Below are 26,822 nucleotides of genomic sequence, written 5' to 3' on the forward strand. Positions count from 1 at the left end.
GGAAATGGATGATTCCGCAAACTCACTTTAGCAGAGCTTGGACCCAGGAAACAGAAAGTTTTTTTTAGTATGGCACAGTATGAAATTAGTTAACAACGAAGGTGGATTGAAGAAAGGCTTGGCTGGCTGAGCATCAGGAAGTCAAGGCCACCATGGGTCTGGATGTTCATGATGAAGCTGCAAAACGTGTGAAAAGAACACACTCCTTTCTGAGGTGAGGTGAAAGAACATTGAAGACATTAGAGTCACATAGTCACATGGTCAGATGAAAATAGATACTGGGACGAGCTGTATTAAAACCAAGAGACAGGGTATGCCTATACTCCCTCTTATTCGCAGACGCAGATTACATTTCCAAGGCCAATGTTCAAAGGGCTAATTGACTGGCAGATGGCAAGAGTGATGATAGCTGTCAGGCTAATTGATGGGAAGCTATGGTCATGACCGGCCCACCAGCACCTGAGTGCCAGCCTGCTTGCTGCTAGCGTGTGTGGAATATTACAGAGGGGTGCAAGGGTATCAACCAATAATAGAGGGCCACAAACCCAATCATCTTCCCTGATGAGTATGGAACGTATACCTAGAGATTCCTTGTAAGCCTATCACTCTCCCAAATAGGTTTCTGTAGTTTGCCACGTAGATTGATGCCAATGATCACGTGTTTTTAGTATATAAGCTACATTTTTTATGAAATGTGCTGAGTGAGAAGATCAAGCGTGTTTGTTGATGTTCGTTGTACTCTGTGTCTTAGACAAATGATATTAAAACAGAATTACTTTGCCAACTTCCTGAGTTGGTCTGATTATTGTTGTTTGAGTATATTCTGCATCCCATCTATCTCAAAGAATTGTTACCTCATCTTAAAGGGCTTGTGTTGGGTACACAAGTTCAGAAGTATGCAAAACTTTGTCTATCTTACATGGCGAGGACCATTTTATGGGACCATGCCTTAATGGACCAGGCAGTTTAATCCTGATGTAATCACCTTGTTTTATCTCATTTTCTTTTACTGATTTCCTTTCATCGTACGTCCATTTGTTCCTCATTTGTCTTTTCCTCATTCTCTCTCTCACCTGCTGCACACTCTCCCAGATCCATCTTGCTCGCCCCATCCAGAGGGGACACAATTTATATTTGTGCTTTCTCCCCCTGCACAACTCAAACAGTGATACTCCATTCGTAGAGTGAGGATAAAATCTGTGCGCCATCATCCTGCTCATCACAACAACCTCCCAATGCTTTCCATATAGCCAGGCCCATCTGATGCAATCTTTGAGTAGTTTACTAAAGTGTTCACCTATCCCATTGGTTTGGGGATGATAAATTGCGGTCACCTTATGTTGATTACCATTTCGCATGAAATATTCACCCATCTCTCTTGATTTAAATTTAACGCCATTGTCTGGTAACACTTCCAACGGGTAACCTTCTCTCCTAACCACCTCTTCTATGAAAATGGTAACATCTCTAGTTGTAATGGACCTTGTAATTTTCACCTCCACCCATTAGGATAGTATATCTATCAACACAATGCAGTACCTGTCTACACCCCTGTCATGAATCGGTCCAACAATGTTCATGCCTACTCTTTGCCACGGCATTCGGGGGAAATCTTACCAGTGACATGGGACCTTCTCTTGGCACAAGATATTTCTCACTTAAACAGCATGCAACACACTCCCTTACAATCCTCTCCACTTCAAGTTACAGCCAGGTCACCAGAATTCAGCTCTCAACACCTGTTTTCGGTATGCCTTAGTGTCCCTCATGAGCTGTTTCAATTATTCTTTTCCTCAGATTAGTGGGTGGATCTGTGAGACACCAAAGGGTGTCTCACTTACTAGCCCCGGGGATCTCTCTCTCAGGTGGTCATGCCATGCCCATTGCCTTTGGATCCAGACCCTGGGGGTGGACAAGTGCAGGAGGATCACCAGTGTGGGGGATCTCCAGAGGGTGGAGGCGAGGCAACCAATGGTGAGACACGGTATCCCCCCTTTCCCATGCCCATACCCCATCCTCTCCAAAGTCCCAACTCCCCCCTGTCTACACAAACACTGGGCCAAGGAAGAGAGTGACTGAGAGTAAAGAGGCTAAAACATATCTCATTGGACATGTCCCGTTAATCAGGCCAGGCAGAGTCAGGCACTTCACCTTAATTACAAACATCCGATACCCACTAGCTCCCCCAGCATGGATAAAAGGCAGAACATAGAGACACACTCTGAGCAAGGTGAGACACTGGAAGGAGCAGATCTTCTGGGGTGAAGGCAAACCCACTGGAGCAGGACGACCAGGGCTCAAGTCAAGGGTACACGTGGGTGGGCATAGCCCACCCACTTATTTCAGAGGGTAGACTCAGACCCCTCATCTAAAATGAAGCTAAAATGATAAACATTTCATTTCTTCTTTGCATTTATGAACTATATCCAACCTCGGATCGAACCGCAGTTGTTAGGTTTGCAGGCCAGACCCTTTACCACAGCACTATATGATCTGATAAAAAATAACAAATAACAAAAGGTGAAATATCTCATTTCAGTATAGCAAGCTCCATGGAAAACATTTGTATTGGTTCTTGGAGTTTAAAACATGCACACCTTTTAACATTTTCAAAAACACTATTAGAAGAAAATATCCTCTCTTGGTTTTATGTGTGCGTTGATTTTGTGAAAGGCAAATGCCATTTGTCCTGTGCAATTTGGGTGGTTATGCAAAGCCGATTTAATGAAATGTGCATATTTCACCTTGATATGCGAATTTCAGGCGACGTCACATCCCATTGCGTTTGTTGATGAGTCCCCCCACCTTAATTTTTAGGACTTGACCCCTGCTTCCTTCCCAAACACACCTTCCCCTTCCACATGTACTCACCACAGGGACGTCATTTCACCAAAATGCCAGGTGTAGCGGGAGTGGCATCACATGACCCTTGACCCCTGAAGACACCACAGGAAGAGATGTCATTTGACCCCACCCTGAAGTGACATCACAGGAAGGGATAGAACACCACCGTTTACTCCTTGACAAAACAGGAAATGGAATCTCGTAGCAATTTTTCTAAGTGCACTATGAAAAATATGGTTACAATATTACTGTAACGTGATATACATTTCATACAAGAATGGATCACCATATGTATCGGCAGAAAAAACATGCTATAACTGCAACTTGGGAAAAGCAAAATGCACAGTCTGAAATGGATGCTTATTCTACTCTAAAAGGTTTTTGGAGGATTGTGTCTGCATTGTGAATTTGAGGTGTTTAAGAACAGACTAAATCATTGACTCACCCCTGAAGTGTGTTTGAAATAAACCTTTAATGAGTCTAGCAATTGTTGTATGGAATTCCAGAAAGACAAAAAGCTCAAAAAGACACTTGGCATTGGCCACAGTCCAGCGCTTCGATTTGTAAAAAAAGAAGGAAAAAAAGGGGTAGCAGGGGAGACCAAAGGGGTGGCAAGGAATACCTCAGGGGTCGCAAGTGCGACCTCTGGCGACTCCTAAATGACGTCCCTGACTCACCATGCGATTGCAACTTACATTCCTCTGGCGTTTTCTTAATCACCCTAATCTTTGTTTCCCCTTGGCCATACGCACAATTCCCAACCTGCTGTCTCCACGCCCGTCCCCGCCTCACATTCTCTACGCGTTACTTCTCCTCCTTCGTCCCTCATGTCATAATCCTGCTTGTGTTCATCCTTGGCTGAGTCTCATTCCCTGTTTCGACCCACCCCACATTTGTCCTTCCTCTGTGGCTAACACCCTGTGCTTTCAGCATCACTGAAAGGCTACTGTTGGACTTCTCTACTGTGTTTAGTTCACACTCATCGTCTTCCACAAGTCGGTTCTCTAGAGTTTCACCTTGAGCCTCCCGAAAGAGGTGATATGTAATCTCTGCCATTAAGACACAGGAAATATCACAGGTTCCTTTTACAATCTAGGTTTATTTCAGTGGCTCTCTCATTCGCAAATGGCAGTCTATAATAACTTATAATACATACCGATTATTGCTCAGAGTATGAGGATAACCTGTACTTTTTCATGCACAGTATGATGTATTTACTATTAGATGAGAGCCACATTTAAATATGTTCTTTCTATAGATCTGAAAAACGTGCAATCTTTTGTTTGAGTTTGCCATGATTTACCTGAGAAATTGGGCTCAATTTCCATTCTCCGCGTAGTTCGTCTGTGGGGACATGTTACCACAAAGGTGGTTACGCACCGCCCAATTTTCGTCCTTTACACAACAGAATGCATATGGGGAGGGCAAAAGGTGGCATACAAGAATGTACGCCTCCTTTTGCCTTGCACTTTTGCACTCTGCCGTGCACACTGAGTAAACGCTGCTTGCCATCTACGCATGGCAGGCAGCGTTTACTATGGATCCCTATGGAGTCTGCCTGCTTTTTCCTGGTGCCAAAAGCCAGTGGACCCCAAATGGATCCCCAGCATTTGCACCGGCACGGACTTCCATGCCGGCACAATTGTTGGATTATTTGTGTGGCAGAGAGGATGTTCGCTGCGGAAAACACAAGTTGCATTGTGCCCCTTCCTCTCTGCCACACAAATTGACGGAAATGAGGCATAGCGTAAGCAAAATGCGTAAAAGCCTTTTACGCATTTTGCTTGTGCTATGCTGCTCTCAAAATGACCCACTTCATGTAGATGAAGCATGTTTTTTAAACTGTACAGAAACAAAAGCATTTGCTTCGGGGCATTTATTATTCAGTCCACATTTTAGCTATAGTTAGCTGCAAGGTTCATAGATAAATAATGGAAAAGAAAGATGTAAAGTGAGAAGAATGCTGACCTACATATATGTGTGTGCATCCCTTGCTCAACTCATTGAACCAGTTCAGGAGAATCGAAACTGAGGTATTTCTATGTTCTTCCATGTGGTCAATGAATTGGAAAACACATTCATCTGCAGAACATGCACTTATGTTGCCTGTTTTGACAGTACTTCTGACAATGTAATATTTTTCTGTATCAGTAATTCACAGATCACTTTTCAGAGAAAGCAGACATAATAGTTTTCTTGAATTCCTGAAAAGTACCTGCGGTCACAGTTTGGAATCCAAGAGGAGTTTAAAGAAAATACTTTAATATTAAAGACTTGCTCTCTAATCTTGATTCCAGCTCTCCTTCCGTTCTCATCCTTCTTGACCTTTCTTCTGCCTTTCGATATGGTCAACCATGCCACTCTGATAAAGTGGCTCTGTGACACCCTTGGCATTACGGACCAGCATAAATGTCAACCATCCCGATTTAGGCGGGAGTCACCCAATTATTTCATGAAAAATAGTGCTATTTTTTACTGTCTCCCGCCTAAAATAACTATATCCTCAATGTAACCGTTTGGGAAAAATGTATTCTCCCGATTTCTGTGGTGACATCTCCCTCTCTTGGGCTCCAGAAAGTTGCCATGTCTGGACCTAGCTCTATTGGCTGACCTCGTGCCTCTCTGTTCGACCTTCCCAGGTGCAACTGGGGCCCTTTCTCTCACCCATCTCACACTCCACTTGTGGCGTCCCTCAGGGCTCTTTCCTCTATCGCCTTGGCTTTTCAATACCTACCTGGCCCCTGTATCTCAGTTGATCCCCACCTTCTCGCCTAACTTCCATTGTAATGCAGATGACACACAGCTCTCCTTCATGCTTCCCTTCTCTGCCTCCTCTTCTTTCTCTCTCATTCCTGAATCCCCTATTCAGGCATGGTGCACTACTAATGATCTCTGCCTTAATGCCAGTAAAACAGAGATCCTTCGCATCAGGACCCCTGCTCCCTCTTTCCCTCCTACACTCTGGCCACCCTCCATGGGCCCCATCCCAGGGACGTCATTCCATCAAAATGCCACGGGTAGCGGACGTGACATCACACGACCCATGACCTCTGCTGACATCACAGGAAGAGATGTCATTTTAACCCACCCCAAAGTGACATCACAGGAAGCCATGGATCATGGCATTTCATCCTCTGACAAAACAGGAAGTGGCATCACATAGCATTATTCCTAAGTACACTATGAGAAAAATACAGTTATGATATGACTGTAATGTGATATACATTTCATACAAGAATGGATAACCATATGTATCATTAATATCAGTGCGTATAGGCCCATATTACCAAATTACTGTGAAAGTAAGCAGACGCCCAAGGCCAAATGATAATGAGGTGTTGTTTTTAGCACTTACCCTTAAGCACTTTATATAGAACAAACATATATACAATATCACTCAACCTGTGTTGGTACTAATTTATCTACCTCAGAGGGATGAAAGGTGGAGTTGGCCTTGCTAGGATTCGAACCTGCAACCTGCAGATCACACACACATCGCATCAACAAGTGCTCAACCCACTCACCTATCTTACCGGCTAGAGCTATCTTACTGGCTATAGTAAAATGAGCAATATTACATGTCTGAATGCGTTCCCAAAGTCAGAAAGCAAATTATACTCTCTAGTGGATACCATTAAACTGGTAACTGAGATTTAACAGCAGGCCAGTTCATCTGCAGGTCTAGTGCAAAGTTGTCCACATGTCAAACCTGTGTGTATCTACTTTTCAGGCATCAGAGGTTGGCAAAATACATACCATTGGGAGGGTTCATAACTGTGTATTAAAGAATTTAAAGAAGCACAGGGAAAGCTTGGCACTCGTTGTCACTGTTTTAGAACACGGCATGCTCCCGCCAGGGACTCCTTCCCCTGACAAATGTGGCGCACAATAAAAACACTTTGCATCTTTAATAACCCACAGTTTCTTTTATTTGAGTAGGGCTCTAACCCATGTTGCACCCACCTTTCCAATCACCCGTGTCACAGTGGACCAGGAACCAGGCAGGTGTGTATCAATAAGATATTTATTAATGTATTATTTAATGGAAAAGGCAAAATATTCAAACAATTTACAATAGCCACCAATGTTGGGGTAATACAAATGCATGATTACTACGGAACAATTGGTGCAAAATCCTATCCCAGTTCACATGAATCTTTAATGGCCAAACAGGAAAAATAACAATTTTAAAGCAATGAATAGCTCTAAGGTCTATCACTCCCCCCCTGCAACATTCGCCCCCAAACATTAGCTAACTTAATTCCATTTGGATTGAAGGCAGTGGCAAGGAGTCAGGATAAAGAGAGAACAATCAGATCTGGAAAACAGCCCACCACCCCAGGATAGGAAGTCAGTAGAGAAAATTAAAACCCGATTTTGAACAAAACGGCAGATTTGGATTTGCTTGATTACTCTGCAAAGCAGCTCACAACCGCGGTGGGACAGCCAGAAAGGAAATTCGGGTTGCTACACTTGAGGAGATAGGGAAGCTTAACTACTACCAATCCGCACCCAGAACAACGTGGAAACAAGGTAGGAAGATCGATTTTGGGAAGAAAGCAAATGCAAAAGACAAATACAAACGGCAAATGGAAATTCTTTCTTTACACAAGATTTGTAATGACAGATAGCTAAGGAAAGAGATGAGCTGTCAAAATTGGAAATCGGTTTTAAAGGACAAGGGCAAGGACACACGCAGGTAGGATTCTAGACAACAGGGATTGCTCTTAATGGGACTACAGTTCAGGTTTCAATGGGTCAAATGCAAGTAAGAATTTGGGGTAATGCACACAAGACAAGGGCAGATTCGGTTATCAGTGACACAGAAGCTAATTCTTAGCATCTATATTTTAAAGACTATAGTTAGTAAAAACATTCAACAAAATTGTTGTTTTCGAATGGCAACAAAATTGAATGTGAATTTCAATGGGAAATGAATTGATTTATTTCAAAATTATAATAAGAACTTGTACAGACAACTGAAAGATTTCTCAAAGGAATTAGGCTAATATACACAGGCTAATAAAGATACTTCTATAGAAAGGTGAATGGATTATACTGGCAATTTGGGACTTTCAATGGGATTTTCAATGGGATTTTCTATGGGATTGAGTCTACAAAAGAGAGGGGTATTTTTTTTTCCTTTAATGAATTATAGCTGATAAATTCAACTTTTTCAATATTTAAACACAATTCATTTACATATAAATTCACCAATATACATCAAGTAAAAATGGAATAAAAATGGAATAAAAAGAGAGAAACATATGAACAAGAGACAAACACGAAATCTTGATAAACAAAAAACATAAAATATGATAGACATTTATATGCCACATGTTAAGATTATCTGTCATAATTATAAATCGTTTCCATTGAACGAAAGACATAATGTAAATCTCTTAATTGCAGACCAAAAGTATATCATAGGTTGTCTATGTACAACCTTTGCAGTTTTTAAAACATAGACCAATTTGATGGAGGCATTTCTTATACAATCAGGGAAAATCACAACTCTTGGAAACCCTTACATTTCTAATCCAATTGGGGAAAGATGATTCGATTCCAGTTTTACTGCCGCTAGAAAATTATGGGTGGCAATACAGATACTTATCGAGTTAGTAGATAGTATTACCGACCAACGGGTGTCAGGAGGTATTGCACTAAAATAGGGCATGTGCTTCTCAAAGTATCTCCTTCTTAGAGTACCTACGGCCGAACATTCAGTTATAATATGTTGAAGGTTTTTTTTTGATGGCCACATCCTGACAGAAGGCACAGTAGTTCTCCTTCCGAGGCAATAGCCTTATTCTTGCCAGAATATCACAAGTCAGGAATAAATTAAACTGCAGGCGTAAAATGGTTGTTCTCACTTGCGGGGAGGGATATTGGTTTAAGTATGACGCCAACACTTTGAGTCTTTTATGTTCGAAGGCCAATACTTGAAAGTCTTTGTAGGAGAGACATTTAGTTCTCATTTTAATCCAATCCGACCAAAACATTTTTACCTTTGCGCATGTTGGATTAACAATAAGAGTTTAAAAAGGTTAGATCTGCACTAGCCAAGATTATATAGATATATGCAACCCACGTTTTGATGAAAGAATTTTCAGCAGTCAACATATACGTGGATAATGTTGCAAGTATGTTATCAGTTCTCATGAAGGTCAAGCACTTGCGAAACAAGGCACAGAGCTTCAACTGGTATTCCGCATTAAAGGACGTCAGACCCAGTTCATGTCTTAACCAAGGCCCAGGTACGCATTGAGGGAGATGGAGCACCCCTCTCCAAAATGTTGCCTCTAATTTATGTAGGACTGTCGGGAGTACAATATTTCTGGTCTCAAGGCCATACAATATGGTAGGCAATACTTTTTGTCTCCAGTAAGTAATCGCAGGCCTGATGGTGAATTCACCAAATTTATACAGAATAATCCTTGTCTGGGAAACGGCAGTCACGATCTTGTGGTCTAAGGTCCTGGAATGCGAGTCAATAGAGGGCGAGCCATCAAATTGAATTCCTAAATAAAGGTACGTAGGGACCACCTCCACTAACCTATCGTTAATTCTCCAATCAAATGGGTTCTTCTGGAAGGTCTCGGTGCATAGATGACAACTTGTGTTTTATTGAGGTTGATTATTAGCTCATTTGTGTCTAAATATGTATTTAAGGCAGACAATAATTTCTGCAGGCCTACCAGGGTTTTCGAGAGCAACACCAGGTGGTCTGCGTACCAAAGGGCTGTGATGCTTAAACCATTAATTCTTGGCGAGTCTGAGACAACCTGAAGAAAGCACTGTCTCACATCGTGGATGAAAAAATTAAAAAGCGCTGAGGCCAGGATACAGCCCTGTTTCGTCCCCTAAAAGTTGGTATCGCCGCTGATAGTAAGCCAAGCATGGACAATCGCACCCTTATAGTGGTTGACGAGTGTAAGGCATGGATAATGTCACATAGGGTGGTTGGACAATTGGCTGACTGTAACTTTTCCATCAGGTTGATTCTGGAGACTGAATCAAAAGCTGAATGTAGATCAACGAAAGCAAAATATAATGGTTGTTTTGTTGATTGGGCTTGGGGTTTTATAGCATTGAGAGTCAGTAAATTGACACTGGTACCTAAACCAGCCACAAACCCAGTCTGACAGGGATCCCGTTGATTGCAGCTCTCAGTCCAACGGGAGAAGTCTCTCAGCACCAGTCGAGCAAAGATCTTCCCTGGAGCATAAAGCAATGCAATAGGGCGATAGCTTGCCGGCGACTCCCTGTCACCTTTCTTAAAGATCGGTACAAGTAGCGAAGACTGCCATGAAGTCAGAATGGTTTTTGGAGAGAATCATTGTATGAAATACATTGTTCAAAATTGAGGCCCAACTAGATGGATTCTGTTCATATAGTTGTTAAGACCATCGGGTCCAGCTGCACGTGAAGACGATGATTTCTTTATAAAGACTTCAATGATTTTTGGCGAGCATTCTAGACTCCAATGACTCCAGACATGCCACACAATTGGAGATTGGCTTGTGATTGATTGGACCCGCTGTTGAGCAGGGACCACATTTGGGCCAAATTTTTGTTGTTTGCGGAGCGCAAGAAGGCTTCGCTATCCTGCTGATAGAGTGTAGCCTTTCTTGCCCGGCACCAATTTCGGTACTGACATTTGATCTTCCGGCGACTACACTTCTGTTCGCTTAACGGAAGTTTGAGTGTAGCTCTTAATTCTTTCCTGTAAATGCGTTTCACCTGTTGAAGGATTTGATCATTTTGATGTTTATGATTTGACACAAAGGGGAGACTTCCACTGTGTGAAGACCCAAAAGAGGGGAGAATGTCTGCATAAAAGTCAAGCTTCGAGAGATATAAACCTTGCGTAGCAGAATTAAGGACATTTAAAAAGGCATTTGACCATTTAAATTGAGTTTTCGCAGTGTTCATGGTTAGGGCCTGCTTAGACCAACGTTGTTTTGATAAAATATGATCAGGAGCTTCCTGCCACACAAAAGTCAGCATGTGATGATCACTTGCCGATTGAGTCAGGATTTCAAATTTGATGGCTCTGTGGAAAAGACTATCAGATATAAAAACATAGTCAATAATGGAATTGGAGATACCTCTCTCCCAAGTCGCTTTAGGGGGAATATCACCCACAATTGCGCCATTGTCCATATGCAAGTTATGTTCCTTAACAAAGTTAAGCCATCTCACACTCTCAAGCTTTTGACAGGTTTTATTAGCACGTATGCAGTTAACATTTAAATCTCCTACCATCATGGTGGCGTCCATAGACTGATCACAGGATATCAATTCTAATATCATGGATACATCTTTGTAGAAAATCTCATCGGTCAAACCCACAGGATTCTGATATAAATTAATTAGAGCTAGCGTTTGAGTAGCACACGAGATTTTCACTAGTTGTATGAAGTTGTTAGGAGATGCCCACTTGGTAATTTTTAATCCTTTACTAGTTTTTACTGCCACCAAAAGGCCAAAAGTGGGTCTCCCTCTGGCCGCTGTTAAGGCCGGTAGAAGAATAATATCATGGTCGTTCCAAACAGGTGTCATCACAAGCCATGTCTCCTGTAAGGCCACTATGTCATTGAAGAGAGGGGTATGCTATTTGGGACTGGGGTTATTTGCTACTTACAAAGTAAACCTTGACTTGGGATTCTGGGCAGCCAGCAGGATCTCAGGTCTCTCTGGACAGCTAGGCAAGGGGTCTGGTCTGTGCACTCTTCTGGATGGGATCAGCTGGAGAGCTAAGCAAGGGTCTGGTCTCAGCACTCTCTTGGATGGGATCAGCTGCCTCCGTCCGCTTTCTCCTGTCTCCCTGGATTCTTGTGTGTGTGTCTGATCATGTGTCTAATACAGTCCCCCCTTACATAGCACAAATGACATCATTTATTTTACAATCTGGGGGAAGTACCCTAGAATTACTCTTACCCTGGGATAGGACATCCTACCATTCCTTTCCCTGCCCCCTGGCACCATTGGTTCAAGGGAAGGGATCACCATCTGTCTATTTGATATGTGTGACAGTTTTTTGTTCTCTTGGCAAACTTTTTAGCAAATATGAGTTATGTAACATAACTTCAAATGTATAATAGACACCGTCATAAGAAGTAGATAGGTGGTTTCAGGGGGTCATGGGAATTAGAAAAGCTGATTGCCGACTCTGTGCAAGGTAGCATGGACCCTTGGCACCTTTTGGTCATTTTCATAAAATGTATAATAGTTATCACTCTGCAAATACCTAAGTATATTCATAATGTACATCTCCATCGTCCCACCAACTGTCAAATTTGTCCCATTTTAAAATCAGCCAGAAATGAGTCTTGACTGGCCATTTCAGTTCACAAAGTCCTAGAAACATGCACTCAGTCTCTGAAAATCCGCCTGGAAATCAGATGGAAAAATATCATGAAGCAACATTATTTCTTATTGCTCGGGAAAAATGCCTAAAATGCATACATCCTTTCATGTCAATTTGGAGGATCTGCCACATATGGGAAGGCGGTGCTCCAACCCCCCACAGCCAAATGTCGATCCCTGGCTCAGCTTGCTACAAAGGACTTTTATTATGCCCTTTGAAATTTGTAACTTTGCCCTTCAGAGTGGGTGCTGGAGGAACTCGCACTTCATGGTCAATCACTAGCCACACTTGCTTTCGTTGTCTTTCTGCTGGTACCGCCTTTCAGCCTGGCAGAACCTGTAATTATTGCGCACTCAGCCCCCTCATATGTTATTGCAGAACCGTTCACTTGGAAGTGTGACTTCCAAGAGGAGGCCATGCATTCATATGAGAAGTGTCCTGCCTGAGCCAAAGTGGTTCTACTGGTATTCCTGAGCCTCTGCCAAGTTGAGAGAAGTCTTGTGGGGGAAAGTACAAAGTACATGGCTTTGTCAACCCCCCCACCCCAACATATTCTACAGAACAATTCTGTGCAAGCAAAAGCCATCATTTCACATTGGCTTTTAAACATCATGTTTTTTTTTCTTCATATTCTTTCACACGTGTGCAGCCGTATTTCTCATTTAATACTTGAAATGCGGTTCTGTAGGTCATGGGATTTTCTTCTAGTTTGTCCTTTTGAGTGGGTTTGCAACTACTCTTTATGGACACGGAGGGAGAGACCCTCTGCACAGGGTTCTTTTGATTTAAAACGAAAGAAAAGAACAAACTAAGCCGTTTTCTTTGATTTGCAGTGTTTTAGAATGCTGCCGTCCACATGAAAGGGAAAACAAAGTCGGTTTGCAATGTGAACTCCTTGCCCCTTGTGTGAAAGAACAGTTAGACAAGGCTGTTTTGGATGTATTGCCTCACCCTTTGGCACCCAGGTGAAATAAAGTAAAAGCAGGGCTGTTTTTCAATGCAGCGCATAACTTTGTGGTATTTTAGATGAAAGAAAAGCAAAAGCAGGGTCATCTGGAATGTAGTGCACAGCTTTGATTTTCAGATGACAGAAGAGCAAAGGTAGAGCCGTCTTGAGTGCAGTGCACAAATTTATGGTTCAGATGAAAGGAACAACAATGGTAGAGCCGTTTTTAATGCAGCGCAAAACTTTGGTATTCAGATGACAGAAGAGCAAATGTAGAGCCATTGTTCACTGCAGCGCAAAACTTGGTTCAGATGAAAGGAACAACATATGTAGGGCAGTTTTTTGCAGTGTTCATATGCTTGCCATATGCTTGCCACATTTGTGCCAGGGAACAAAGCACAGCTGTTTTTGGTGAAAGGTTCAAATGCTTTCCACAAATGTGCCAAGAGAAGCACAGCACAGGCGTTTTTTGTGGCAATGTTGAAATGTGGTTTTGAGGTGAACGATTTCTGTTAGGGCCTGTAAATGCACCCCACATCGTTACCTCCTACATGCAAACAAACATCCCGAACAGCATGCCAGGGAGATAGGAAAGATAGACACATTGGAATAACGCATTAATTGTTGCACAATAAAATCAAGGGCCACTTTATGTGCTATGGTCAAACATTTCTACACTGTACACAAGCTTTTAGGCACAAGTTACCAAGGATACCGAGATGGAATGTCAGAAACAACGACAGAAAAAAACATGCTATAACTGCAGTTTGCTAAAAAGAAAGATCCATAGTTCAAAATGCATACTTATTCTACACTAAATGCGTTTTGGAGGTTTTTGTCTGCATTGTGAATTTAAGGTGTTAAAGTACCGACTAAATCAGTGACTCACCTTGCGAAGTGTGCCTGAAATAAACCTTTAATGAGCCTAGCAATTATTGTATAGAATTCCAGAATTCCAGAAAGACAAATTATCTGTTATTCCTATTCTTTCTTATTTAGGGTCACTGCTCAAAGAGTTACACTTGTGGCCCGAACAAGAAAGCTAGCCTCCCCAGAAGCAAAGAGCCCTATAGCCCTGGCCACAGCACAGGAGCTTCTATTTTTTTTTATTTTTTAGGGGTAGCAAGGGAGACCCCCAAATGATGTCCCTGCCCCCTCCGGTCTCCCTCCTGTGAAGCAAAAAAAAACCTAGATGTCATCTTCAACTCCACCCTCTCCTCTCCTCACATCACGGACCTGGCCAAGAAGGTTCACTTCAGCCTCCCCTCCTCAGAGGCATTCTCCCTTTCCTAAACTTCCCCCAGAAACTCAATGTCTCCAGAGCTCTGGTTCTCACCAGGCTGGACTACTGCTACAGCCTATTCTTCAATTTTCCTAACTCTTAACCCCTTCAACTAGTCCTGAACAGGACTGCAAGACTTTTCCTTAGCCTTTGACTCTGCTACATCCAACTTGCTCTTCTGAAATACCTCCCCGCTAGACCGCTACGGTCTTCTAGCTCGAACTCTCTGCAGATCTGACGCTTTTCCAAGCTGAGAGTGGGGGTAAATCTCTCTCCTCCGATGGTGCCTCCCTCTAGATTGGCCTCCCTACCCTTCACAGAATAGAGCTGGATCTCCTTAAGTTCCAGAAGCTCCTCAAGATCTTCCTCTTCTCTTCCTCATTCCCTCTCCCTCTGCCCTGCTGATCTCCCCCTCTCTATCCTAGACTGGCAGCCTGGTTCCTTCAAGAGTCTTATAGTGCATCAGCCTACTCATTTGCCCCCCCTTATCTTGCACTTGCCCTTATTGGGCACTTGCCCTTATCTCATAGTTCGTCTATACATTCAAGTAGCATATACCTTTCCTGTTGGCTTGGTATATCTACTTGTTTCACTATTCTTTTTAAGCTTTCCCCACTTTCTGTGACTTCACTATGTTCAAATTCTCTTTGGTGCCGTTGCTCAAATGCCCTTGCGCGCATTGTGCTCTGGTGGAAGGGTATTTGGCAACATGGGGTCTTCCACAAGGGAAATTGGGGTACACCTATGTCACATCCAATGAAGCCATGACATGTCCTCAGTGGCTATCTCCTCCCTCATATAGCCACCCCCAGGTTCAGGATCAGGTAAGGGCTGACATCCCCTGGCCATATAGGAGCAGGCTACCGCTGAAAAATCTGTGATGATGGCATTGGCATTTGATTCATCACACAACCCAGCCCCTGTTGCTTTAATCCCTTAGGTGCCAGGCTATTATGCATGTCTATGCAAAAAGGACGAGCCTACTACTCCTTGGCACTCAATTGTGGTGCTAGTTTCCATCTATCCATACATCCACTGAAGTTGATGTCGGTGAGAAGGATTTGAGGCTACAGGTGGGTCTGTTGACTTTTTGAAGTTAGACATGACCACTTCCCCACCTTAGCCATTGGCGTGCCATGTGTGTCTCCCATCTGATTCCTGCTCTTTTTATTCCAGGCTGTTCGTATCTTATCACATGCTCTTTGGTGTGTGGTCTTCAAATCTTGAACATAATCGTCTTCTTCTGGTGCTGACCATTCTATCACCCATACCAAAGATGCTGTTGGGCCCTGGAATTGATCTCTTGTATGGCAGAGTGCAAGTTGCATCAGGCAATGAGCAGTTTGGATGTCTATTTCTATAGCTATGAATATTTTAGAATTCCCCAATGCATAGGGTAGGAGAGTGCAAATATAGCAGCTCTCCTCAGAAGTTGTTTTCCCTTTTCTTTCATGTGCTGAAACCACATGTTGATTCCCAAGTGTGCTGTACTGTCTAAATAAATATATAACTCATAATCATCCTCTCTCACACTTCTCTGAGGCCTCTTTCTGGCCAAGTGAGTCTGTAGATAATGATCATTTAATATATCAAAAATAGATCTTCTTTCATGGAGAATCATAGGAACATTTGTCAGTGAAAGATGTGACCTTACATGTGTCACAGGTATAGGGATAATAACTTAAGGCTTTGGCCTTTATGCAACAGTTATGTATGTTAGGGTCACTGGTGTGGGAAGAATCAGAGGGACTGCTGCCTTCTTTGGACCAACAAGGTAAGCAGCATGCATCAATAGGAACAGAAAAACAATAATAGATGCTGTGGAGACCACCAACACATTATTCTCCACCACTGAAAATTTCCCATACGACTTTGAGCTCGCTTGTTTTCCTCCACTGCATCATGTTCTGGATTCCACACTATGCCTATGTACCATTTGTTAAGGAAGGAAAAAACCTTTTTAATCAGGCAAATTCGTTAAATGCTCAGGTAGTTGCAGGATCTGCTCAATAATTACTGAGAGCAATCTCCTTATAATTTGACCATTCTTAGGATTGTGCAAGAAAACAAGAATGTCAGTACTTCTCCGCTCAACTGCAGGATATGGCCAAAGAATAAAAATAAAAACAGTAAGCAAGAGCCGGTGAATGTTGACATCATATAGGGTGTTCAAAGAGAAATTCAGTAAGAAAAGAGTCAGACACTGCTCCCTCTACCAATTTTTAACCAAATGTTGTCATTTAGGTATAATCATGATGTGTCCGCAATGTTCTAAAGTTCATTTTTCCTGTGGCTCAAGAACAAGTTTTCTTTCTCACACACAGTCCAAATGCACTTTTGCACTTTTTGAACCAATAGTTTCAGTGTCCCTCTTCCTTGTCATCGATCGAGTCGGCACGTGCTGAACTACTTCGTGTTGCCTTGCTTCTGATTCGGGTCGGGGTGTTCTGGTCTCATCAGCATATGGCTTGACGTCGCCAAGGTGAATCCATGCACATTGCTCCTGGACCTTTACTGCTGAGGGAGTGATGTCTTCTACAATGTAGGGGCCACTGAAACGGGGCTCCTGCCACTTCCTAGTGGAGTTGTGGATGAGCTCAGTGTCTCCCCCGGAAAGTCTTGGGACCAGTAGAAGTTATTTTGGCTCGGTTGCTGAATGGTCTTCATCTGTGTCCTGAGACCGACACCCATTGTGCTTGAATGGATCTGAAATCACAGAGATACTAGCGGTCATACATGTCAAGTAAGCAAGGAAATAATTTCCTAACATTTCAGCTGTCTTCTGGGCATCACTCCTAATCCTCAATGGAGGAGTCAGAGGCATTATCATTTGCCTCCCTATTACTAGTTCATGGGATATGAGGTGGTGGACCGACCCGGGCTGATTCCTTAATGCATACAATGCTAAGGGCAGGCAATAGAGCCATCCCTTTTTTAGTGACAATTTCAGTTTAGTGATGCTCTCTTTGAGAAGACCGTTGAGTCTCTCACATATTCCATTCGCTTGCGGGTGATAAACAGAAGAAAACTTGTGTTTTATATTAAATAACAAGCTAAACGGTTATAAAAAATAAATTTGCAAAATGCGGGCCATTGTCAGATCTCTGCACCTCCCATACTCCTCACATTGGAAAAACTTCTCGCACTACAAAACTTTGCAGTGCAAGTGGCATTAGGGTGTGTGCATGGACCTGCTCCAATCCATCTTGAAAAGGGACTCACTGCCACTATCATATACCTCTATCCACTACAAACTTACAGCATATCAACATAATCGATATGTAAATGCTGAGACGGACCATTCGGTCAAGGGATCACTCCTCTGATTGTCCGCAATGTGTGCCCAGCAACAAACATTTGACATACAATGCAATTTACTACATAAAATGCAGTGTGTTCTAATAGGTTTGATACAAACCAGTCCTCTGTAATACCTGCTGCAAGGCTTTCCCTAGTTACATGCGCTGGGTAGTGTAGCTGTTCTAACGCCACCCTTAATAAGGCTACAGGAATTACTAGCTACCCAGTGCTGTCCTGTCACCACAATGCTTCAAAAGGGGATAATCAACACCTCCTCCGCTTCCACAATTCTTGCTCTTCCTGCGGTGCACTGCCTTGAATTTCCATTAACTGTGTGTTTGGCAAATTATTAAAACCTTCCTGCATTATCACGGCCATAAGTTCCCCCTTCCTTATATGAGGAGCATCAAAACAAGAAATGTCTAAAGAAGTTTGTGGCTTCGTTTCCGTGTGAGATAAAGTCAGATCGCATTTAACAGTTGCAATGGCTACTGGGAGCTGCAGTGCCTTAATAAGTCTGTCCAATAATGCTGCATGTTACACAGGAGTGCTATCTGCTCGGAGGTAGCCCCGCCTTTTCCAAAGTGCTAGCCCTGCGTGCACGGTTGATGTCATATAGGCGGAGTCACTGTACACCGTCACTTCCACTCCTTCATATTTCTCAAGCGTGATAATAAGCGCCACCAATTCTGCAGCTTGTGCCAAAAAATTAGATGGCAGCCTTACGCTTGCCCAAATTTCAAATTCCCTAGTCTCTCTATGCCTCACCACAGCTGACCCAGTCAATCTTTCTCCATTAATTTCATATATTGTGGATGACCCATCAATAAAGAGAATCTCTTCTCCCGACAGCACATTTTCGTTTACACGCGGTATGTGCTCATATGACTCTTCATACTTTGCGCAGTCATGCACCTGCTCATCGCCTGCCACGGGTTCAGCTAAAAATGTGGCAGGGTTCACTATTCTGCACCTGACTACCTTAATCGCAGGATTAGATATAACAACTTTGTATGCAGATGCTCTCTGGGATGTCAACGTACCCTTAGGGTTTTCCAAAATGGCAAACAAAGCATGCTCAATAAATAATGTCATGGAACATCCCATCACTATGCTCATAGACTTCTCAATAGTGAACGCGGCTGCTGCCAGCGATTGTTTGCAAGGAAAATGTCCTCTCATGACTAGATCTAGAATCCCACTATAATATGCCAGAGGTTTATTTCCTATTGTAGTCCTCTGTGTAAGCACTGCTGTCATAACTGTCCCATTAGTGTGCGAAAACAGGTACAATTCTTCCGAATAATTGGGAATTCCTAAAACTGGAGCTGTACAAATTCCCTTCGTTAATTCTTCAAACCCTTCCTCCATTTCCTCAGTGCATTCCATTTTCTCATTACTCACTTTTGCCTTTTTTAGAGCTTGCAGAAGTGGTCTCGTGTATGAACTATAATCAAATACTCATGCTCTATCATAGATACACAGTCCCTGAAACTGCTGCATTTGCTTTACCGCGTAAGGTTTTGCTGTTTTCAGAATTGCCTCAGCCCTTTCATGTGTGACCTTTCTTCCCTCGTGTGAAATCAACTGGCCTATATACAACACCTCCTTTTGGCAATACTGTAACTTCTCCTTGTCCACTTGATATCCCTTATCTGCTAGGATAATCATTAACTGAATCGAGTCTTGCCTGCCCTCATCTTCTGTTGTTCTATACAATCAATCAATCAATCAAGTTTATTCAGATGTATAAAAACAACCATTAAACAACAGATCAAACACATTAATACACAGATCCTATTTACAAATTCATAAAATTGCCTTATCATAAAAATACAATCGGTATACAATTCCTAAAAGCAGTGTACAAAAACATTTATTTGTTAAAAGGTTACCTCAAACAAGGGTGAAGGATCGTACCAAAAAGCTATACACATATCTGTGATCCCACAAAAAGAGATATTATACTATTTTCTTACTGGCCTTCATCACCTTGGAGTTTCCTAATGCAATTTCTGAAATACATCGCTCTCTTCAGAAACGTCAAGAGGGCCCAAGCAGTGAAAACAGTTTCAGCACTCAAAAGGAACACTAAAGCAGCCCTATGAGAATGGATCGCCGTCTTCTTGAGGGCAGGAATCAAAGTCAATTTACGTATGCCGGCATATCCTGTACAAAAGAACAGCAAATGGGCGAGGTCCTCTCTATAATAACCACAAACCGGGCAGCTTGCTGAGTCTGGAGAGCCCCTCCACTTATAAGTGTTACCGTTCAATCGAAGACAATTAAACCGTGCTCTGGAGATCAGCCACCTGTCCTTTTTCAACACACTCCATAACAAATACGGTTGGATTCCAGTTAAACAACTTATGCTGGCGTGCAGTTCACCGTTACTATGGCCAGACTCCTGCAGAATTCTTTTCCTGACTATGACTTCACCTAACAAGGCTTTATAGACGGCCCCCTCACTCTTAGATATAAGTGCAACAGGCAGAAAAAGCGCACCCAAATTAGCTTCCCCCAAAAATGAGAAAACATAAGCTAACCAAGGAATTTTTTTCCACCCACTTTTGTCCATCACAGTGCGTAGGATGGTTCGACACAGGGTGGCATGCTCATTAGCCCAGAGCCTGACCCAGAATAACAAAGGGGCCAGTGCCAACTGATCTTCCCAAAGCTCCACCCCCAATTCCCTATGGACCGCTATACTAGAAACACTGGGCGGAAGCCCGAGCAAATTTTTAAAAAATTTGCTCTCCTTTCTCTGTATTTCCACCGCATTCTGGTAAGCCCAGATAGCTGCACCATACAGAGTCGAGGCTAAGGTTTGGGTACCATATATCTTGAGAATCACGTCCAATGGCTGGCCCCTACACTTTGACATAAACCGTGAGATACCACCTAGCTGCTGGCTCATCTTAACGGATTGTTTAGCCACATGGTCTTTGCCAGTTAGTGCCTCAGAGAACCGTATCCCAAGGTAGTCAAAGGACTTAATTCTGGGGATAATTTCTCCGACACAGAGCATGGGTTTCATTGGTGCAAGACGTTTTCTACCCACACACGCCATTACCACAGATTTCTTGTAATTATTTTTTAAACCCAAGTTGCTCATAAACGTGGAATAGGCGTTTATCAGGGCCTGTAGCGCCCATGGAGTTCTTGCCAAAAGGACTGTGCCGTCAGCGTAGGCCAGTACTGGAAACCCCCTACCACCCAATGTTAAATATTCGGCCAGTACACCTACCAGGTCCTGTGAAAGGCCATTGATGTAAAGGCAGAAGCAGATAGGAGCCAATACGCAGCCCTGCCTCACACCACACCCCACCTGGAAGCAGGCCGTGCAAAGCCCCCCAGAGCTGCTACGAACACAGGCCTCATTATCCGTGTGGAGGTCTACCAGGGCCTGTAATATTGCACCTGGGCACCCTAAGGACCCAAGCACTGCCCAGAGCTTAGCTCTGTCTACTTTGTCAAAAGCAGTGCTTAGGTCCATAAATGCCAAATAGACTACCTCGCCCATACAGAACACAGAATTAGCCACCAGCAGGTATAGATTGAGGCTCTGCTCTAATGTACCCACACCAGGATGAAACCCAAATTGGATATCAGATAGAACAGACTGTTCCCCGATCCAAGACTCAATGCGGGCCAACAAGATTCTGCCAAAGATTTTAAACGAGGAGTCTAATAAAGAGATGGGCCTATATGCTCCAGGACTAGACATGTTGCCCTTTTTAAATATTGGGAAGATTATCGCCCGCCTCCACGAGGGAGGATATTTCCTTGCTTTAAGACATGCATTAAAGACCACAGTCAGAAGTGGGGCCCACAAGTCAGCTGGGTCCTGGAACAGATCCGAGAGTATCATGTCCGGGCCAGGGGCACGATTATGCGCCTGTAGCTTGATTGCCTTGACAATCTCCTCCACCTCAAACCTAAGGCAAGGGCCACTATAAACTGGTTCGACTCCTGATTTTTCGGACCCGAACAAACTACCAAAGTGCGCTACCCATGCCCCATCTTCCACATGGGTGCCACTCCCCAAGTTGGACCAACTGCCCTCTGGGCCACTTTTTACGAAAGCCCAAAAAGCCTTCTGATCCCCCCGCATGGCAGAGTTCAAGAACCCTTCCCAGGCAGCCTGTTCTATTTCCCATTTTCTTCTGTTTAGCTCTTGTTGATACATTTTCCTATCTAGGGCAATCTTCAATCTACCACTTGTTGGGTCCTTCAAGGTTCTCAGCAACGATTTTTTTGCCTTTTTACAAGCCCCATCTAACCACCCTCTTCTAGGTGCAGAGCCATTGGCCTTTGTTGCTTTAGAGAATTTGGATGTTAGTGCAGCCAACAATTCAACAAATTTCTCTACTGTTACTTGAGGAGAAAGATGGTTACCCAAGATGTCCATCACCAGCGAATTATTCTCGTTTGGAGAGATATAATGCAGCCCCTCCTCTATGATAGTACCCCATTTTATTCTTCTAGAGCCAGCAGATATTCCCAACCGTGGGCTAGGGGCTATGGCTTGTGATTCCCTGGCCCCCAACAAACCCTTGAGCATTAGACAAATGGGCATATGGTCACTATGGGTATCCACCATCACCTCAAAGCTTACTACACATTCCCAGAGATTTACTGAGATGCAAAAATAGTCGATTGTTGAACAGCCTTGATGATTTTTAAATGTCCCCTCCCCAGGTATGTCTGGCGCCATACGGCCATTAACAATACGGAAACCCCATTCCAGTAACCATAAATTAAATTGTGCTATACACCAAAATGTCATTTAAGTACTGCAAAACAACAATTTTCAAATCAATATTGCATAGGTCCATCTGGAGGACCCTATTAAGAATCGATGTAGACTTGCAATACCCTTGTGGCAAGCAAGTGCTTTTCAGTTTAGTCTGATGAAAAGTAAATGACGTCAGATCTTGGGAGTCCTTATGCAACGGGATTGAGAAAAACACATTTTTTAAGTCAATCACTGTGAAATATCGTGCTTCAACATGGATACTACATAGTATTGTTGCAGCATTTGGAACTCAAGGAAACTCTGCCTCTACAATCTGGTTAATTGGCCTCATGTCCTGAATTAAACTCCATGACCCCCCTTCAGTTTTTTCACAGGGTACACAGCGGTATCGCACGGTGATTGTGCCGTCACCAAGATACCTTCTTCCATCAGTGCAGAAATAGTTTTAAAAATACCCTCCTCCACCTCCAGAGACATGAGATACTGTCTTGCTCAAATTGCTCCTGGCTTCAGTTTAATCTTAACCTCTCCCACCCCCTTCAATAGGCCTATGTCATAGGGGCCTGTAGTCCATAACGAGGCATGTACTTTTTCTAAGACCTCGTCAAAATACGCTGAATGCTGTCACACTATCATCATTCGATGTGGGACCTCTCTTTTCTCTATTTTGATCCAATAGTTAATGTTCATTTCAAACATCACTTCATCATCTGCTGGATCATCTCTAAACATATCCTCATCTGTGACATCAGTCAGTCTATTCCCTTCCCCAATGGCAATGACTGTTCTCCATGGCCTGCCCCTGTCAAATCCTTCGAGCATGGCCAATTCCCCTAATACTATGGCTGCAACTCGTTCTAGAGGAAGTGCTTGTCCCCCCGCTTCGTCCATAGGTATCTGTGGTCTCAACAGAAACTCATCAGGTATTCTCATAGTCTTTGCCACTAAGCCGGGTTGCCATGTTATCAAAATGGATACCCTATAATGGAAGACTTCAGGTTCCATTGGCACTCCCCACAGGGCCATGTGTCCTGTAAATGCCATAATTACATTTTTCCATATTTAAATAGTGTATCTCTGAAGTCGAACACACTATTCCATCATCAGTGAAAGAAATCGTCATATTAAGCTTTGTCATTAGATCTCGTCCTAGAGTATTAACCGGTGTCTGCCGTGAGTACAATAATGGAACAGACATGTCACACTCTCCTATAGAGACTGGCAACTCATCAGTAAAAGGAACTGTACTTGTAGCTCCGGAGAACCCTTGAGCATTCATGACATTCATGGCATTTCCCACCCGTATACATGAGTGAGTTGCACCAGTGTCTAAAAATTAAAAAGATTTGCCTCCATTTGACACATCAGCACTTGGTTCCTCTTGGGGGTCTGGTGAAACCGATTGTACTGAACACATCAAGTCGCCCTGTGAGCTGTCTTATTGTGGATATATGCTCATCCCTGTACCTGTAAAAGGGTGTCCTCCCACTACAGAAACACCTCCTATTCTAGGAGTCAGTAACTGCCCTGTGTTTGCATTCTGTTGTATCTGAATGGTTGCATGCTGTGACTGTCCTTGCAGTGGATTCAATGGTGCTTGGCTATATGCAGGAGGATAAGCTGTCCTCCCTCTTGTAAATTGGCTTTCTGTACAAACACTTGTTTCCACACACACGCGCTACATGCCATGTCATACCATGTGTCCAACATATAGGAGGTGCTCTTCTAACTTGCCCTCCTTCCTTAAACCCTCCTTGCATATTCTGGTTATCATTATGAATATTCTGAAAGCCACTATGATTATTCTGAAAATTACCTCTCCCTCTGAAACCCATTTCTTGGCCTCTCGGCACAAACCCATTTCCTCCTTGGTCCATCTGGCGTTGATTATTTACCTGTGATGCACCCATAGCTAGTTGCTGAATTCCTAGCCCATCTCCGCTTGTCAATAGCGCACATTCTATGGCGTATTTTGACAACTTCTTCTGAACTAACTTAGCTTCCTCAAGCTTCCTAGCATCTTCCTTCTTCTTGTTTTTCTCTTGCAATAGTCGACATTGGTGCAAAATAGTCAACTATATCTCTGCCCAAGGCCTTTCTTCAATTCCGACTCATTTTTGAGCTGTCTCTGTACTTGCTCTGGCCGTTCCTGACATAAAATGTGGTAAAATACCACCACTGATTTCTCCTTTGGGTTGCGAGTTTCAAAAGTCCACTGTTCCTGAATATTTTGAATGTAAGCAAGCGGATCTGCGCTTTCTTGCATCTTACGTGCCATTATTGTTCCCATATCTGACGTGTCAGGATATTGCACCCTAAGAGCTCTCCATACGTCTTCTCTACAATTATTGAACAGTGCTCATGAGCTGTATTCTACGCCGTGACACCCGAGTAACCTGCTTGTGTCCAAATGTCATCAGCTCTTTTCTCAAGAATGGCTGCTAGGAGTCCCTTAATGTCCCCTATGGCTAGAGTGTTTCCTCCTGTAATTTTTTCTAGTTCATAAATCAATTTTACCACACTCGCCATTAAACTAGGGAGTTTACATTTAAAATGTTCCTTAACCATCTGTGGCCACGGAATATACTGTGGCCTCGCTACTCCCTTCTCTAATAACCGGAATTGCATGAATCCAATTATTTTTTTTTTGGTTCAGTTACAAAAAATATAGAACCTTTACAAAATTTATCAAAATACATATTAACATCAAACATCATAATTTTTCTTTTCACATAATTTACAACTCGATTAAAACTTCCTAAAACACACATTAAATTTCATTACATTACATTATATTATAATAACATTGTACAAAGCTGACCCTAATTCACGATTGTCAGTTGCTTTAGGTGTCAGATACTTCATCCCGATTAGATACAAAAGTGAGTGCCTAGTACATATGACAAGTGTACACAATTAAAATCAGAGAATAAATTCTAAAAAGGGTAGCAAGATTCCCAAAACCACACATCTTATATCATATTCCCAGCAGCAGATTTTTAATCAGTAATATAAATAGCAAGTTCTTTCAATATAAATGTACACAAGCTTACCAGTGCATATGTTAGCGGTTTATGAGAGCCTTGCATCATTCGTGCCCATAGAAATTTTAAACAGTCTTCATAGAGAATATTTACAAATTGCATCAGTAATTTTGTTCTGATAGGTTTAAATGCGGACAATATAAGATCAGGTGTTTCATTGTTTCATTTGTTTCTGTACATGCTGGAAAGCGGCAATTACCTCTTGTGCTCTTATTCTTTTTTCTTTCAAATTTAATATCCTTTCTTTTGTGTGATATAGATTAAATTTATACCATAAGAAAGCTGTTCTTGTATGTTTGCAAGGAAACAAAATAATATGGTCATATCGAGGGATACGTTTCTTGATATGTGCATAGTACTCTTTGTGCATTTTATATTTTGAGATTTGTTCAATGGTGATGCACCAATCCATTTCAAATAATTTTTTCTTCGCATAACCTGGGCGATAATACACCTCATCAACTGTAATGTGTAAATCATTCAGTATTGACCGCATTCTAGAATAGTAGAGAACAAAAGAAACAGAGTTGGTCCATTCTAAAGATTTTTTCAAATCGATATATAAAGAATTCTTTAGAGGAAAATATATTTTTGCATAATTTGTGACCAATCTCCATTTCCATCTACTAGATAGAGCCACTAATCCGAGTTTGTGGCGTAGAATGGCATTGGGCAAGGACATTGGAAGATGCATGGCAGTCTTCAACAGGGTGCCTTGTAGTTGATCTAGGATCACACTCATATCGCATAGACATATGTCCAGTGCATACAGGATAACACTTACAATTTTTAAAGTTAAGAAATTGATAAGTGGAATTAATGAAAATGTACAGAATTTTCCATGAATCATTTTCAATTGGGATAGCAATGGTCTGCACTTAGATTTTTTAGGTTGGACCATTCTTTAATGGAATTCTGTTTTGATAGATTGTATCCTAGATAGTTGTTATTTGTGATGCAAGGTATCGTGGTTTCCCAGATCTTACACTGGTATCTTCGCTGTTTTTGGTTGAGGCCAAATTTCACTATGGCCGTTTTTGCAAGATTGGGAATTAAGTTGAGTTCCATAGCAAAAACTTCCAAGAGCCGTAGTTTTAATTGAAGTCCTGCAGGAGTTGGATCGAAGATTATGATGTCATCGGCGAATGCCATCCATTTTAATTGGATAGCACCCACCTTTACAGAAGATAAGTTTTCCTCATGCCATTTCTTATCAAGATCCGAAAGGTATAAATTGAAAAAAGTCACTGCTAGATTGCATCCTTGTTTTAAGC

This window comes from Ambystoma mexicanum, chromosome 5p (genome assembly GCF_040938575.1).
Source record: "Ambystoma mexicanum isolate Mex_15411 chromosome 5p, UKY_AmexF1_1, whole genome shotgun sequence".
NCBI lineage: Eukaryota > Metazoa > Chordata > Amphibia > Caudata > Ambystomatidae > Ambystoma > Ambystoma mexicanum.